Source organism: Salmo salar, chromosome 10 (assembly GCF_965601325.2).
Source record: "Salmo salar chromosome 10, fSalSal1, whole genome shotgun sequence".
In the NCBI taxonomy this organism is placed as follows: domain Eukaryota; kingdom Metazoa; phylum Chordata; class Actinopteri; order Salmoniformes; family Salmonidae; genus Salmo; species Salmo salar.
In genome coordinates, this window is record NC_138300.1 from 74,510,350 (window position 1) to 74,529,553 (window position 19,204).

Sequence of the window (19,204 nt, forward strand, 5' to 3'; positions counted from 1 at the left end):
GCAGATATTTTGAAAATCCTGCACAACCAAGTACATTTCTGCAGGAATCCTGCAGGACCAAAAGTTGCAGGATTATGATATTCGTACAGGCAGTGGTGGGAAAAAGTACTTGAGTAAAACTGTCATACTTTAATAAAAGTAAAGATACCTTAAAATCGAAAATGACTGAAGTAAAAGTGAAAGTCACCCAGTAAAATATTACTTGCGTAAAAGTAAAAAAATATTTGGTTTTAAATATACTTAAGTATCAAAAGTAAAAGTAAAAGTACAAATCATTTCAAATTCCTTATATTAAGCAAACCAGCAAACCTATTTTTTCCCCCATTTTCTTTCGGAAAGCCAGGGGCAGACTCCAATGCTCAGTCATAATTTACAAATGAAGCATGTGTGTTTAACGAGTCCACCAGATCAGAGGCGGTAGGGATGACCAGGGATGTTCTCTTGATAAGCGAGTGAATTGGACCATTTTCCTGTCCTGCTAAGCATTCAAAATGTAACAAGTACTTTTGGGTGTCAGGGAAAATGTATGGAGTAAAAAGTACATTATTTTCTTTAGGAATGTAGTGAAGTAAAAGTAAAAGTTGTCCAAATTATAAATAGTAAAGTACATATACCCCCAAAAACGACTTAGGTAGTACTTTCAAGTGTTTTTACTTAAGAACTTTACACCACTGCGTACAGGATATGGCAATACCTGCAGGACCAAGTACATTCCTGCAGGATTTGGCAATTTCAAGCTAACTGCAGGATTTGAGATACACTATGTTGTGACAACAGAGAAAAGAGACTTTTGAAATATAGTTCAATATCAGACATTTCAACTCAGCAGATGTGAGAAATGTAATAAATGATTAAGTTAAACTGTTCAACCTTTTCTCAGTCTACCTCCCACTTGTAAACAGATGTAGTTCCCTTGTACACCTGGGATGTCTTTCAGGTAAACACAGGTGGTACAGATGTCTGTGCTTTTGATTAACTGAACCTCATTTGAAATGCCAATCTCATTAAGAATCCCAGAGGCAGTGCCTCCTGTCTCTAGGTCTCTTATTGTGCATCTTGTTGTCATCACTGGGTCTATAGCAGACTTCACTGCCAACGCAACAAAAGACCTGACCATCCTCACTGACTCATGTTGTGTGACCACTACATGGTTTACTCGTTTCGATAAGGTACTTCCTGTTTTGGAATGAATGCGATTACCATTAACGATCACTCTATGGGGAAATTTATAGGGTTCTTTGTAAGTAACGTCTGACTTTCCAAGAAGAAAAGCTTCCCTTATGTGGGGTTCCATGCAACAGGATACCCTAGTAAAAATACACTCTTCTTTTTTTCACATTCGTTAGCTAGTTTGTAGCCCCTTAACATTTCTTCAACAAACCTTTCGCAAGCTTGGTTTGATTCTGTGCTGAATGTAATAGTGAGTAGTCTCGGGAGGCGTTAGTAGATGGTGAACATTTACACTATTTGTCCTGGTAAACCTTGAGTGCCATGGAAGAGTTTACCAAGTCTCCAATAACTACTTTCAAAGATGAATGCACTTTGAGCCCACAGTTCCCCAGTTTCGGACAAATGTAGGTACATGTAAAAGTATGTGGACGTTGTAGCTGACATGACATTTCACATACAATTGTTCAAACCTAATAACAAATTCTTGAAAGAACATCTAAGCCATATCAATGTCATGAGAGGTAACCGTGTCATTCAGTAGACAATAGGTACCCTGCACCAGTAGCAGTTAATGGTGTAAGTACTGCCTGGGTAAAATCCCATTTAAACAGGGGAGGCTATAGAACAGCAGGAAGTGTCGGAACTCTGTGGCTTTCCAATATTTGAGTAAATGAATTGGTCTTGTCACATTTACAGGTGGTTTTGTGGCAAGCAATCTTTTGTTCAGGCGCTCTATTTCTCTTCCAATGTACCAGTACTCAAAGGGTGATATTTGGACCAAGTAAGATGCCGTGCATGTAATCAAAAGCAAACCTTGCAATCATGTCGAAAACATTACGGAACATTAAAGAAGATGCATCCTTAACATCATGTATGATATTCCCTGACTCCACCACCAAGGCAACCTCTCTGCGGTGTTTAGTGTCTGTGCGTGGCTCTGGCTCGCTCTCAAGCGGATACACTCTAGTGAATCCATTTCCCTTTTCTACCACTTCTCCTTTGTGATAGCACCAGTTGCACCCATGGTCACCATTGAATTGTTTGATATTCTGTACTTTGCAGCGAGCAGGGGAATTGCAAATACATAGTAAACTGTACACACGTACATTTGTGGGTGTCCCTCTCAACTGGCATGTTAAGCCCTCCCCCTCAAGTGAAACACACCAATCCACAAAGGGCTGAAGGAAATAATTCATTTCTGGGCTCTTTGGCCCAAACCACAGCCCCACAAGACGGATGTGCTTCGTTCTTAAGTTCGGGGGCAGTTCATTAACTGTGACTTGTAGGTGCAAGATGTGAAAGGGAGAGGACTTGAGTATTGGAACGCCTTCCAAATTCCATGAGAGTGAAAGGTTAATTAACCCTTTCACGCGTGAGTTCCAAATATCTCTAACGGTCGCCTCAGCGTGAGTTTTTTTATGCACGTGATGTTCGAACGTTCTCTCCATTCCAGGATGTGATTGTTACATAAACAACAACACTGAATGGCTCAGAGTGGGAGTGAGAGGTTACCGTGATTTACTGCCTGCACGCGCCATTTGTATCAATAAATCACTATCAGAAAATGTTTTGTGTGGTATTATTGATATATTTAGTATTTTATTGACGTTTTTCAATTACCCGTGATAAATCATGCATTCCGATTTTTGCATAAATTGTAATGGGCGCATAGTATGTGTGTAAAATAATGTTTTGAAGGTTGTACTGATTATGATGAGCTAAGCTAATTCCAGCTATGTGTATGGAGCCATGTTTGTTGACATACAATGCATTCTGGGTTTCACGTAATCATCCATTTGACCAAAGATGTTATAACAAAATGAGGTGAGTAAGAGTTCACAAATTTTTTGAGGACTTCTGCAAATGAATGGTGGGATGTGAACGACAGTAGATGACACACCCCTTCAACATGCATACTGTAAACAGACCAAACTCTGTCACGTCCTGACCAGCAGAGGGCGTAATTGTGTGAGTTTTGGTCAGGATGTGGCAGGGTATTTGTGTGTGTTAAGTGTTGTGTTGGTGATTGGACTCCCAATTGAAGGCAGGTGTGTTGAGTTGCCTTTGATTGGGAGTCCTATATAGTAGTGTTTGTTTTTCTTTGGGGTTGTGGGTAGTTGTTCTTGCATTGAGTTTTGTGTGCCTGCAAGACTGTTCCTGTCGTTGTGAGTATTGTTTATTGTTTTTGCCTGTGGATGCTTTACTTATGTTTATTAAAAAACTATGAGTATCCACATTCCCGCTGCGCCTTGGTCCATTCCTAACGACAAGTGTTACAAACTCATCTTGTCTTCTCTTATTATCTTCGGTTTCTGTGAGGAAAAAATGCATGGCTGCGCGTTGCAACTAATCGACGGATTACTTTCAATTTCTAGAAAGTGTTTTACCTAATTATTTCGATCAATGTGAGCTCACTCGTGATGTGATTAATTATACATAGTAATTGCTATTAGCTAATTCATGGTATAGTTTACGTCAGCCGAGAGTTAGAAAATATGACCGCTTGTGTTGCGTCAATCTTTCCTCAGTTAGCGCTAGGACAAATGTAGCCTACATTTTTCCAGTTAGGATGATTGTGTTATGCTATAGATACTTCTGTGAATATCTGAACATTGCATCCAAAAATAAACTGCTCACATTCTGGACATAACTTTGTAAGGACTGTTTGTGTAAATAGTTTCTGAAAAAAGTGTGGCAGCTCAAATGCTGATTGTTGCGTCATTCGAAACTGGCCGTTCTAAATGAGCGTTCTAAATGAGTGTTCTAATCACACGGGGTGTGATCGTACGCTTCAGGGACCATTGTAGAACGATCACACCCCATGTGATGGTACGTGTGAAAGGGTTAAATCAGTGTCCTTACGGGCATCTATTGACTTGTATAGTGCACCATTATACAGTAAATGTCATCTATACTATATGGGCTGCTCTTGGACCTAGAATACTTATATTCTAATGCTTTGCAGAATTTGGGGTCTGATAATCTTTCCTCTAGTTGTTTTTTTGACTGACAATTTCATGAACACTGATCAACTCTTGACAAGAGATGGCACATCCCCAGGGAGGCAAGCATATGATATGCAATGATCTGGCACTTCCCTCCCTGCCAAAGAAATACTGGCATGTTGGACAAATATGCTACATTTCAAAAGTGTCATTGCAGTCAGACTTCATAAACCTGTAGAGACCATTGGGATTTATAATGTCTAATAAATCACTGAGAGCTATCTTGGTGGTTGTGTCTTAGAGCATAGCAGAGTATTGAGAGCAGAGACTCATCTTCAGTCATTTTTACATTTGGATAGATTTAGACTTTTCTCACCCCACCCTGTCCTCCAACTTGATTTATGATATCCCTGCCTTGTCCATCTCCTTTTTGTCTGTCTTGGGAATGTTGTACGTTCTTGGAGGTAATACTTCAATTCCAAGACTACGCCTATAGGCTAGATTAAATGAATGGGGTAGAATAGGTAAGAGGAAATTGAAAAGGAGATGCAAATAGCTAACCAAGATACTCAGAACAGTGTTTCCTCTAGGATGGTAGTAGGCGTGGCCAAAGACACAGTTTTCGAGGCCCTCTAGGCCGCAGAGACAACATTTTGCTGTTTTAAAAGTTTCCTGCAATTTTACACATTTTGTCATGGGGCGGAGAGAACATTTGACAGTGTTTAAGGTTGTTTCCTGCAATTCTACACATTTTGTCACATTTACAGAAGACGTAAATGTATGTCGTGTTCTTATGCTATTTACATTTTTCAGGCTCTTATCCAGAGCGACTAGTGAGTGCAACATGCAACAATTTCAATGATTTTACTGAGTTACAGTTCATATAAGGAAATCCGTCAATTGAAGTAAATTCATTAGGCCCTAATCTATAGATTTCACATGTCTAGGCAGGGGTGCAGCTATGGGTAGGCTTGGGAAGGCATAGGCCCACCCACTTGGGAGTCAGGCCCAGCAAATCAGAATGAGTTTTTCTCCACAAAAGGGCTTTATTACATACTCCTCAGTTTCATCAGCTATCAGGGTAGCTGGTCTCAGATGATCCAGCAGGTGAAAAATCTGGATGTGGAGGTCCTGGGCTGGCGTGGTTACACGTGATCTGTGGTTGTGAGGCCGGTTGTACATACTGCCAAATTCTCTAAAACAACATTGGAGGAGACTTAAGGTAGAGAAATTAACATTCAATTATCTGGCAACAGCTCTGTTGAGACATCTGTGGCATTGTCGTGTGACAAAACTGCACATTTTAGAGTTGCCTTTTATTTTCCCCAACACAAGGTGCACCTGTGTAATGATCATGCTGTTTAATCAGCTTCTTGATAACCTGTCAGGTGGATGGATTATAAACATTTTGAGAAATAAGATTTTTGTGCTAATGGAACATATCTAGGATCATTTATTTCAGTTAATGAAACATGGGACCAACACTTTACATGTTGCGTTTATATTTTTGTTCAGTGTACAGTATATTTATATATATATATATATAAATAAAATCAGTTGTCACTCCTAAATGCATGGAGGGGAAACACTGCAGAAATAACTGGCCTATCAGGCTCTGGGTTGAGACAGAGAACAAAAAACACCCCATCACCTATTCATTTAAGCTCTGGTGATGTTCCCTCTTGAGCCTATAGGGAAGAAGAGTAATCTTGTTTTAAAAATAAAATGGTGGAGTCTAAGTATATATATATATATCTTTTTTATTATTATTTCTTTTTTTTTACCCCTTTTTCCAATATCCAATTCGTCCATATCTGGAAACATTTGGAAAGCCAATAAAGGAACTTCAGCAAAGCCGGCCCTTAAAACTGGAGGGCGCGCAATCCAAATAAATAATCCAAAAAATTATGGATATTAAATATTTAGGTAGATATAAGTGTCTTATATCGGCTGAAAGCTTAAATTCTTGCTAATCTAACTGCACTGTCTGATTTACAGTAACTACAGCGAAAACATGCCATGCGGTTGTTTGAGGACGGCGCGCCCCATATCAAAATATTTTTCCACCGGCACAGGTTTCATACATTCACAAATAATTATTAAATATTCACTCACTTTTTGAAAATCTTCCTCTGATTTGTCATCTAAAGGGTCCCAGCTATAACATGTAGTGTCATTTTGTTAGATAAAATCCTTCTTTATATCCCAAAAGGTCTGTTTAGTTGGCGCCATCGATTTGAGTAATCCACTCGTTCAACATGCAGAGAAATTAATCCGAAAATCTACCCCTAAACTTTGTTTCATAAAATCAAAATACATTTTTGTTTACTCCTCAGATACCCTAAAATGTAATCAAACTACAACATTTCTTATGGAAAGAAGTATGTTCAATAGGAAACCGATTTTAGCAGGGGCATCCTGTCTTCATGGCGTGTGCAAACACGAATTTCCAAGACTGTGTCCCTCTACTAAAACTGATATTTCTTATTCGTTTTTAAAGTTACAAGCCTGAAACCTTGAACATAGACTGCTGACACCCTGTGGAAGCCATAGGAATTGCATCCAGGGAGCTAATTTTCAATATTACCTTTTACTTGCCTTTCTAAGAGGATGGTCTCTCAAAAACAAAAACATTCTGGTTGGCTTTTCTTTGGATCTATTTTGTTATATTCTCCTACATTATTTTAACATTTCTACAAACTTCAAAGTGTTTTCTTTCCAATGGCACCAATTATATGCATCAGGGCCTGAGCAACAGGCAGTTTACTTTGGGCACGTCATTCAGGCGGAAATGGAGAAAAAGGGGCCTAGCCCTAAGAAGTCAAATTGGGAAAAGTCAAATTGTTCATTGGTACGGGAAACATTTAGACCGTAATGCTGCCCTAAAGTTACTTCCAGTGGCAAAACCAATGTATTAACTAAAATGTTTTACTTTGACCCGATTTGTAGAAACTGTGCAAAGCAAGTTTCCAGATATACCCCCCCCCCCCCTCCCAAATTTATCTGCGCAGCACTGAGGGAGAAGATGAATGATGAGCATAAACTTCACATCAGGTATAGGTTTACATACTTTCTTGTCAGTGTGTGGAGTGTTAATATTAACATTTCTGTGGTTTTCAGACAAAATGCAACCCTTAACCCTAAATGACCCCTTTTATTCAGTTATTAATATATAATATAACCCCTCTTTCACTTCCTACTTTTCCTTGGGGGGGTCAGCTTTTTTAACTTTTTCATCTGGAATGATGAGCGAAAACTTCACATCAGGTATAGGTCTATGCTGTTGTAGTGTCACTTCAATGAGGCGATTTTCATGGTTCGGACCATTGTTCAGACCAATGAGATGCGCCTTTTTTTAAATTTTAGCATAGTGAGAAAAGATCATCAATATTTTAAAAAAGGAAAAAGAAACGTGCTAATCATTACCAATGTGACTGAGTTGACAGCCTATTAGTAATAATGCATACATGGGCTTAATAACATACAACCCCTTTCATTGAGTTGGATTTATGATGGTAAGGACTATTCTGGTGAGTATAACCTAACCGTTACTTGTTATTTCCTTTGTCGCGCGACACACACAGTTTCTGTTGTTACATCCTATGAACTCTGCCCCTTATCTCTCTCCTCTCTTCCTTAGTTAAGACTGAGCCTATGAACAATAGTGAGACAAACTAACACAGGCAGCAGCACTGGACAGCCATGCAGGCAAAGGTAACACAGCACAGTTTCAGCTGTTATATACTGCATCCTCTGTCCCTCTCATTTCACCCATTTCCTAACTAGTTAAAACGGGGCCACGCACACACAGAGTTTCTGCTGTTACGTCCAGTGAACTCTGCTCCTCTCATCTCTCTCCTATCCTCCTCAGTTAAGACAGGGCCTGTAAATAACAGTGAGACTGACTACCACAGAAGGCAGCACTGGACAGTCATGCAGGGGAAGGTAACACCACACAGTTTCAGCCTCTCATTTCTCCCTTTAAAACGGAGCATAACACACATGCACACTCAAAGATGTTGTTGGTGTACCAGCCATATTAAAACTATCACCAAGTTTACCATTGCAGACATTCTCTTCACACCAATGCACGTGAACTGTTCATGTGATGTTACCATTACTCACTGTTGTTAAATAATATGCTTTGACCATATTTATTCAAAATCTCATATTTTCTCACTCCTAGGAATCATATTTTATGCAGTGCTGGTGAAATGGATAATCAAACATGTCGGCTGTTGCTTCATTGGATAATACAATGTCATCTTATATCTTGCGCAATCTGTCCATTCTTTTGAAAGAATGTGGATTATCCTACATTAAATTCTTAATGTAGGCCTTTTAAAATGATAAACCTGTATTAGCTAACACAACGTGTCATTGGAACACAGGAGTGATGGTTGCTGATAATGGGCCTCTGTACGCCTATGTAGATATTCCATTAAAAAATCAGCCATTTCTAGCTACAATAGTCAAATACACTGTATTTCTGATCAATTTGATGTAATTTTAATGGACAAAAAAATCTGCTTTTGTTTCAAAAACAAGGACATTTCTAAGTGACCTCAAACGTTTGAACGGTGGTGTGTGTGTACAGTTGAAGTCGGAAGTTTACATACACTTAGGTTGGAGTCATTAACTTGTTTTTCAACCACTCCACAAATTTCTTATTAACAAACTATAGTTCTGGCAAGTCGGTTAGGACATCTACTTTGTGTATGACACAAGTCATTTTTCCAACAATTGTTTGCAGACAGATTATTTCACTTATAATTCACTGTATCACAATTCCCGTGGGTCAGAAGTTTACATACACTACTATGACTGTGCCTTAAAACAGCTTGAACAATTGGCTTTAGAAGCTTCTGATAGGCTAATTGACATCATTTCAGTCAATTGGAGTTGTACCTGTGGATGTATTTCAAGGCCTAACTTCAAACTTAGTGCCTGTTTGCTTGACATCATGGGAAAATCAAAAGAAATCAGCCAATACCTCAGAAAATAATGTGTAGACCTCCACAAGTCTGGTTCATCCTTCGGAGCAATTTCCAAACGCCTGAAGGTACCACGTTCATCTGTACAAACAATAGTATGCAAGTATAAACACCATGGGACCACACAGCCGTCATACCGCTCAGGAAGGAGACGCGCACTGTCTCCTAGAGATGAGCATACTTTGGTGTGAAAAGTGCAAATCAATCCCAGAACAACAGCAAAGGACCTTGTGAAGATGCTGGAGGAAACAGGTACAAAAGTATCTATATCCACAGTAAAAAACGAGTCCTATATCGACATAACCTGAAAGGCCGCTCAGCAAGGAAGCACTGCTCCAGCACTGCTCCAAAACCACCACAAAAAAAGCCAGACTACGGTTTTCAACTGCACATGGGGACAAAGATTGTACTTTTTGGAGAAATGTCCTCTGGTCTGATGAAACAAAAATAGAACTGTTTGGCCATAATGACCATCGTTATGTTTGGAGGAAAAAGGGGGAGGCTTGCAAGCCGAAGAACACCATCCCAACCATGAAGCACAGGGGTGGCAGCATCATGTTGTGAGGGTGCTTTGCTGCAGGTGGGACTGGTGCACTTAACAAAATAGATGGCATCATGAGGCAGGAAAATGATGTGGATTTATTGAAGAAACATCTCAAGACATCAGTCAGGAAGTTAATGCTTGGTCGCAAATGGGTCTTCCAAATGGACAATGTCCCCAAGCATACTTCCAAAAGTTGTGGCAAAATGGCTTAAGGACAGCAAAGTCAAGGTATTGGAGTGGCCATCACAAAGCCCTGACCTCAATCCTATAGAAAATTTGTGGGCAGAACTGAAAAAGCGTGCAAGCAAGGAGGCCTACAAACCTGACTCAGTTACACCAGCTCTGTCTATGAGCCAAAAGTCACCCAACTTATTGTGGGAAGCTTTTGGAAGGCTATTCAAAAAGTTAAACAATTTAAAGGCAATGCTACCAAATACTAATTGAGCGTATGTAAACTTCTGACCCACTGGGAATGTGATGAAAGAAATAAAAGCTGAAATAAATCCCTCTCTCTACTATTATTCTGACATTTCACATTCTTAAAATAAAGTGGTGTGGTCCCCACAAGTATAGTAAAACAAGGAAAATTCTCCCTTGTGGGGAAATTTCCCATGTCCCCAGTAGGAAAAAGCCTATTTTAAGCTTAGAGGTTATGGTTAGAATTAGGATTAGGGTAAGGGTTTAGTGATTAGTTTCAGTGTTAGGAGTTAGAGTTATGGGTTAAGGTTAGGTTTAGGGTTAGGGAAAATAGGATTTTGAATGGAAATCAGTTTTAAGTCCCCACAGGGATAGAAGAACAAACTGTGTGAGTGTGTGTCAGTGGAGGACCATTTTACTCAGTAAATTTCATGAAAATAATGAAACATTAAAAAAGCTATCCGTATTAGATACAACTATACTAAATATATTCTCCTGTCAGCACATACCCGATTTTAAACACACTGTTTTGCAATGAAGGCCTACAGTAGTCAGTCAATTAGGCCCTAATATATGGATTTCACGACTGGGAATACAGATATGCATCTGTTGGTTACAGATACCTTAAAAAAAAGGTATGGGTGTGGATCAGAAAACCAGTCATTTGATGTGGCCACCATTTGCCTCATGCAGCACGAGGCATCTCCTTCACATAGAGTTGATCAGGCTGTTGATTGTGGCCTGTGGAACGTTGTCCCATTCCTCTTCAATGGCTATATGAAGTTGTTGGATATTGTCGGGAACTGGAACACGCTGTCGTACACGTCAGTCCAGAGCATCCCAAACATGCTCAATGGGTGACATGTCTGGTGAGTATGCAGCCTATGGAAGACCTGGGACATTTTCAGCATCCAGGAATTGTGTACAGGTCCTTGTGACGTGGGGCCGTGCATTATCATGCTGAAGCATGAGGTGATGGTGGCGGATGACTGGCACAATAATGGGCCTCAGGAGGGGCTGGTGTGGTCACATGTGGTCTGCAGTTGTGAGGCCAGTTGGACGTACTGACACATTTTCTAAAATGACATTGGTTGTGGCTTATGGTAGAGAAATTCATATTCAATTCTCTGGCGACAACTCTGGTGGACATTCCTGCAGTTAGCATGGCAATTGCACGCTCCCTCAACTTGAGAGATCTGTCACATTGTGTTGTGTAACAAAACTGCACATTTTAGAGTGGTAATGATCATGCTGTTTAATCAGCATCTTGATGTGCCACACCTGTCAGGTGGATGATCTTTGCAAAGGAGAAATGCTCACTAACAGGGATGTAAACTAATTGGTGCACAACATTTGAGAGAAGCTTTTTGTGCATCTGGAACATTTCTGGTATCTTTTATTTCAGCTCATGAAACATAGGACCAACACTTAACATGTTGCGTTTACATTTTTGTTAAGTATAGCTAAATATAGCAACAAAGTTGCTAAATTGTCAACACTGCTAGCTAATGCTAACAACAACGTAGTGGATTTTTTGTTTAAGAACCCCATTCATTGCACAAACTTCTGTGTAAAAGCAAACATCGATCATGTAATAGACGAACGTCTGCTTATTCAAACTGCACAACACAACGAGAAGGTAAGAAGAAACAGGGAAACTGCATTTTGGGGCATGTAAGAGCTTTTACTAGGGGGCACGTTGCTTCTTCCTGAGAATTGTAATTGTAAACAATAGCTCATTGTTTAAAGTTAACATGGTCGACTACAGGAGCTTGCAGAGGTAATTGCACGTTACAATGCTTTACTTATGGACATTTCTACTGTCTTTTCTGGGATGCCGAAATCAATTCAGAATGATTTGATAGCTTCCATTCCATCATCCATTAAAAGTGAGATTAAAAGAGAGGTTGACGCAGCAAATGTTTCTGCATGGCAAATGGATGAAACCACAAACAGCTGTCACTCGCAGTTGTTAGTTATCATCATGTATGTGGATGATCAGGGCTTTATTCAGGAACATTTCTTGGACTTGGCCATTCTGGACCCTTTACACCCTTCTGGATTACCTTGATCTGTCGTTTTCCTGCCCCTGTGGTTGTTACTTCTACTCCGTCTGCATCTGGGTCTTACATAAACGTGATACATATATGCCAAGGGAAGCCAGGCTTCGACAAAAAAAATGTACTAATACATTTTTTTTTAAACACAACAATGTATATTTCGTCTCTCGATGGTTCATAATTTATCTTCAATTCACAAGAGGCTCAATTTATTTTGCCTCCCTTGATAAAAAATAAATAAATAATAGCCAATCTGCGTTGAGCTAAACTGAGTGAGCTCAACTGTGAATGGTCCTGGTGAAACAAAAAAAAACTGTCAAGGAAGCCAGTTTGGATTTGGCTTCACACCAATCACATAAAGAACATAATTTACAGAAAAAAATCTATTTGTGTCGTTGTCCTCCGGTGGACGGCTAGCTAGCTAAAATTGGCCCTTTCTAAAATTAACCAATGATGGAGATAGGGATTCGGACTTGTACTTAATTCTCCATACTGGCCAATGATTATAACAGCGATTCTTATCCAACCATAAATCCATACATTGTGCCCCTGGCCTGAGAGGATGGAAGTTCAATATGTAGCTAGATGTACTAGGTTATTAACTAGTTGGCCCGGCACATCATTGCCCATGAAAGGAAGTTAGGCATGCGAGCAAGCATTTTAGCCAGGTAGCCTAGGACAACAAAAACTAAAAGCGTGTACTATATGACAGAGTCACAGACCGTTTCGGCAACATAAAAGAGAGGGCCATGTCATTGATGTTTCTCTACAAGTAGTGTGAGTCAACATGTTTGTTCTACTTGCACATGCACACACACACACACACACACATACTCCCACACAGGTGATCCGAGTGGCTGCTTTCCTTTAATAAGCTTGTTGATTTATCTGATCCCGTTCACCCCACCAGGTACAATGTGTCACATTCAAGCATCTGAGCCTTTGTGGTCTTGAATCAAGCTCATAGATCTGTCATCCGAATGACTGATTTACAACTGTAAGCAAGGGAAATGTGTGTTCCTGATACAGCCAGTTAATTTAGGGCTGCAGCCCTGTGTGCCTGACAGACAGCGCGGCTTGAATTCTCCGATCTCTGTTCCCTTACTGTGTAGTCTGCTGTTCAGCTCTCAAACCAAGGTAAGAGGAGAGATGGGGGAAGAGAGAGGAGGGGGGAGAGAGAGAGAGATGGAGAGAGAAAGGCGAGAGAGAAAGGCGAGAGAGAAAGGTGTGATGATGAGAGAGAGGAGAAAAAAGGCAGAATGAGAGAGAAAGAAAAAAACTAGCCCTGCCTTCTTCAAAATGGAAGCTGTTCCTGTGTGTGTGGATGAATCGTAAGCCAGCATGAGTGCAGTGTGCACAGAGCGGAGGAGGCGATGAGAAGATGGAGTGCCGGCCCTGACTGCCACCCTCACTGTGTGAAAATTATCCCATTAATTCAGTTTCGCCTGGCCTCCCTTTGCCCTCTGCCTTGGAGAGCTGCAGAGATGATTCCCCGTAGAATTAGGATACTAGAATACACATGAACCTTCTTATAATGGGATAAAGGTCAGCCATTTTGGATAGGGAGTTGGTCAACTATGGTTTGCCAGTGCTGTGAAAAGATATTATGTAATAATAATTATTTATTTTAAGAATGTATCTGCACTGTATGTTTGTTAGCTGGCTAGTCAGACAGTTTAAGAGGAATGAATCCATTATCATTCATAAAAAAAGGGTAAGTGGTTGCAAACCAGTTTCAATTGCATCTGTCATCTAATCAGTTGTACGAGGTTTTCCAGTCTGGCTTCCGGCCCTTGCACATCACCAAAACAGCTCTGGTTAAAGTTACCAACAACCTACAAATGGCTGCTTTGTCAGGATCTTCTAGCATTCACTTCCTCTTAGATCTCAGTGCTGCTTTTGACACCGTAAACCACATCATCCTCCTGCTGCGTGTCAGAGAGCACACTGCTGTCTCTGGAACAGCTCTAAACTGGTTCTCCTCCTACCTCTCCAACAGGAAGCAATACATCACTATTATAGAGTCCAGATTGGAGGAGTCTGCAGTCACATGCGGTGTCCCACAGGGGTCAGTGCTGGGGCCTTTACTGTTTTAAACTTGCATGCTTCTTCTCGGCCAAATCCTCAGAGATTATAACATAACACTGCTATGCTGACGATACCCATGTCTACATTAACGTCAAACCGGACATTATCTCTGCCCTAGCAAAACTCAGCAGCCGTCTGGAGGGCATAAGGGCATGGCTGTAAGATAATTCCTCTAGTTGAACAGCAGCAAGACTAATGCTATGTTTGTTGCGACACCCAAGCAGGTCATCAGTGCTGGAAACATCTGCCCTACAATCAACAACCAGGCCATCCACCTGTCCTTTGACCTAGGAGTCAAGTTGGATCCTTCTCTGTCCTTTGATGCCCAAATAAAACCAATATTTAAAACATAGAAAAATTATCTTAAAAACATTGCCCGGGTCATATCATCACTCTCCCAGCCAGATGCAGAGAAAATCACCCACACCCTCATCTTCTATTGGATTGACTACGGCAATGCGCTGTTTGGGAGCCTCCCAGCCAAATCACTACAGAGGTTCCAACTAATCCAGTCCAGTGCTGCTAGGGTCCTGGACAGACCACATCACCCCGATCCTGGCCCAACTCCACAGGCTACCGGTCAACTACAGGATCAACTTCAAAATTCTCATGCTTGTATTTAAAGCCTTGAATGGATTGAGCCCCATCAACATCAGCGACTTAATCTCAATCATCAAACCAGCCCGTACTCTCTGCTCGCCACTCCCTACTGTTTCAAGTCCCCAAGACACATCTCCAAACTATGGGGGACTGAGCCTTCTACCACTCGCCTATAGAATGCTCTTCCTGACCATCTGAGAGCCGCTCCATCACATTGAACTTTTAAAACCGGCCTTAAAATCCACTTCTACAGACTGTAATTTCCGTAGTCCTAGCCCCAATGTAAAATGGATTTAGCCTCTAGCCCACTATTGCTATTTTGGTAACCCGTTACTTGACACCCAGTGCCATAACACGTTATGACACAGTCATAACCATGTCATAATATGGTTATAACACTGTCATGATACATATATTTAGACCTGTTGTGACATATATTGCGTTATTTTATGGCTGGTTATGACACCTACATAAGAGTGTCAAAACCCACAAAACCTACCACACAAGGCAAAACATTCCATTACACCATAGCTTATTTGTCAACATTATGTTAATGTTATATAACATTTTCTGAAATTGACCATATTAAATTATCATTGTAATTGCGCACACATTTATGTCAGACATGCACCTACCTCAAATGCTCTGTTTCTTATAGCTGGGTGAATGCAGGAGCAGATTTCAGGTGCAGGACAAGACACCCTCTATTTAACATGTCATGATACATATAAGGGTAAGTACGTGACAATGACACAGGATGATCATAATGCTTCTTGACTGTGTCATAAAGTGTATTTTCTTCGTCCAAGTATAGTGACACCGGACGATCATAATGCTTCTTGAAAGTGTCATAAAGTTATTTAAAATATGATGAAAACAAACATGACTGTAAAGAATGAATTACAACAACAACAAAGGACTTAAGAGACTTCTAGGCAGGGAAAAAATAAATTTGAATAATTTATGGGTTGAACACTCTTATGTAGGTGTCATAATCAGCCATAAAATAACAATATATGTCACAACAGGTGTAAATATATGGGTCATGACAGTGTTATGACCATCTTATGACAGGTTCTGACAAGTTATGCCAGATGCTATGACATGGTTATGATCGTGTCGTAACGTGTTATGAAGCTGGGTGTCAAGTAAAGTGTTACCGCTATTTTACATGCCTTGATTCTAAATGTATGTTGTTTTTATTGTATATTTTAAAAAGTTCTCAGTAGAGCTTTGTAATGAAACTGTAATGAAAAGTGCTATACAAATTAAATATTATTATTATACATTTCTGAAATTAACTGCCAATATGCCAACATTCCATTCAAACAATGCAGTAAATTCACAGCCATACACTGGCTGAAATCAGTTGACGATAGGACTTAGACAAGTTGTAAATGCAACAAGTACTGATATTGTATCATATAAAAAAACTCACAGCTTTCCAAGAAACTAAAATTGAGACATTTATGGTCTCTTTACATACACGTAACCCTGCACTTTGGCTCAGAACTGGTACCCCTTGTATATAGCCAAGTTGTCGTTACTCATTGGATTTATTCCTTGTGTTATTATTTTTCTATTATTTCACCTTTTTTTTCTGTCTGTGCATTGATGGGAAGGGCCCCTTAAGTAAGCATTTCACTGTCAGTCTACACCTGTTGTTACAACGCATGTGAGAAATAAAATGTGATTTGATTTGTACTGTTTTTGGTATTTTACACAATCCTTGGTATCCATAGTTGTACTATCAAGCCAAGGAAATAAACATAAAGACACAATTGCACTCTGCGTAAAATCTATAAAGTTGAAACAGAATTCTGAAATTCTTTTTTTTTTTGTGAATTTATTTGAAACAAACTCTGTGGATAATAGTGATTTTTATTTTATTTCTTGTTATTTGTATTTCAACTAAATCTTTAGTAGAGTTGCCTTGTTATCTCATATCAAGCACAAAATACACGTGTGCATTTTGACAGCCAAATATCACTAATGTAGCTGTGTCTCTTTTTGCTGCCACGTATTTACCATATATATAACCATATTGTTCCTGTCATGCCAATAATCAAATTATCCTAGGCATTGGAGATCCATTCACCAACATCCCCCAATCCCCTTTAAACTCCAGTTCCGGTTCTTCTCAGCTAGTCGTGAACCTCCCCTAGCGGTTCAGTCCACAAGGACCTTATTCCTGAATTTGCAAATGACTCGTTCTGCTTGTTGGTTACATTGTATTCGCTCCCCTCAGCATTGAAAGATAAACAGCCATTAAGATATTAGAGATTCAGCGAAATCAAGTCCAGTAATAAAACTAGTGGAAACCACCGGAATATCGGAATTTACAATTCGGACTACAGAAAGGATGTGCTATATTTCCAACCAGGCTTGAAACTTAATTTGAAATGCCCATCGTAACCGGTATATTTCAATTTTTAACAGGATCTCAACGTGTGATGATGGCTGCAGTCCAGTGAATTGGCATTTCCTTTTCTCTGCTGTTGGGATTTCTTGGGAGCGCGTTGATTGATTTGTCTGTGAATTTTAGCACGTTGGGGGTCATCAAAGTGGTTTTACCTTTACTATCAGGATCTATGGAGTGTACATAAACATTCGTTGGATTGGTGTTGGCAAGTGGGGTAAGTTAACAACATTACGTTTATACTAGTGTAGGAATGTTTTCTATAACGTTACTTTAGAAACGCGGGACGTAACTAGCGCGCGAGCTAGCTTCCTTAGCTAATGCTAACCTGGAAAGGGCGCTAGCTAGCTAACAGTTAGCTTATCTGGCTAACAACTGCTTTCATGCATTGCTTTGGCGAACCCCTCTTTGTCTGAAGACCCAGGAGGAGCAGCTATTTCAACACAAGCACCCATGAGTTATTCGGCTCTTGTCCTAAAATGGTATTCGCTAAGGTTAGCCATAGCTAACAAATTATCCTAAGAAGTAGACGTTTATGAAATGCCCTAATGCAATGTGTGCATTTTAGGGAATAATGTTTAACCGCCACCTATTTTCATCTTAGCCATTTAACAAGCCGTTTTAAAGAGTAACGTTAATTGTTAACATTAGCAGCATATATAGCTATTCCTTTCAATTTGCTAGTATGGTTATTCTATGCCAATGCTTGTACACTTGTCCTGTTTCCCTAGGAAGTGACTTGATGATATTGCTATCCAACATTAGTTGGCTAACAGGGTTATCATAAACCAAGCTAGTGTGTGCTTTTAGTAGGTTGGCTCAGCCTTTTGCAAAGAACTTAATGATATGCAGTGTGCGAGAGCATATGTCACAGTATTTGCCTGGACAGCCATGCTACCTGACGCTAGAAAGGCCAGGGTAAGTGGGTTCCTAGACTACTTAATGTGTTCCTTTTAGTCGCCTTCAGACTTCTCTATATTTGATTGGATGACTCAAGTCAAGAGGCGTGGTGAAATCGCAATCAACCATCACATTTTATTCAACGCTATATTTTTGTGATAACAATGCAAGGCAATCTGGTTATTGTTACAATCCTGGCTCTCCCAAGGGAACTCGTTTCCTTGTAGCAGTGCTTATGGTTGCAGATTTGCTGTCCTGAGTTTGAGCCACACTCATAGACGCATTTCCCGTATGGTGGGGGTAGTGTAACGAAGCAGACATTGATAAGAGTGACCAATGACTGTACCCCCAATAATATGGCTGTTTTTTTTACCATTGGCCACGGCCGCTCGGGTTCGTGGCACTCACCGTCTCCCCTGGATTGTTACAGTATAGCGGTGCGTGGGTAAAATCACTGGGGAAGCCAAGCCAGGGGAAAAAATGCCATATTACAACCTATGTGTTGTGGTAATTGTGTTGTTTGCTCTAGAATCTGTTAGTTCATATGCCTTGCCACCATGATATATATATATATATATATATATATAGGTCTAAGGCCAAGACAATAAGAAGACACAGTGGCAGAAAAAATTAAACCACACCTTTATTTATTTCATCAAAAAACATAACCAGACAGATGTTGCTCTAAGTCCACAAAATGTTTATATATCTCAGTTATATGAACTCTACAGCATGGTTAAGTAAGTTAATGTCTCAGACATTTTCAGACTCCTAAACAGCGATTGATTTAGAACCACAGTTGTCGCAAAAAAAAAAAACAGGAGCTGCCTCCACTATTTCAGCACCATTTCAACTTCAACACAATCAAATCACCTATGCTTAGTCTAATACAGTGACAACTAAAAGCTACCAAAAACGATTTAGTCCAATCAACATAAGCGAAATATGATGTGGCTGTCCATGGTTCTGATTTCTATGTGTGCGTGTTTTCATTCAAGTAGAAAAAAACATGTAGACTACTTGTAGAGAAACGCCAATGCCATCTTCCTCTCTTTCATGTTGACGAA

The 19,204-nt window shown here is 40.0% G+C and overlaps 1 protein-coding gene across 1 annotated transcript in view; it reads left to right on the forward strand.

The window, feature by feature from the left end:
- The first annotated feature begins 17,014 nt into the window (after positions 1-17,014).
- znf609a (zinc finger protein 609a) overlaps positions 17,015-19,204 on the forward strand; it is a 198,748-nt gene continuing 196,558 nt past the window's right edge. The window contains exon 1 of the mRNA XM_014123959.3: positions 17,015-17,454. The gene's annotated coding sequence lies outside the window, so the exon portion shown is untranslated. The remainder of the gene's footprint in view (positions 17,455-19,204) is intronic.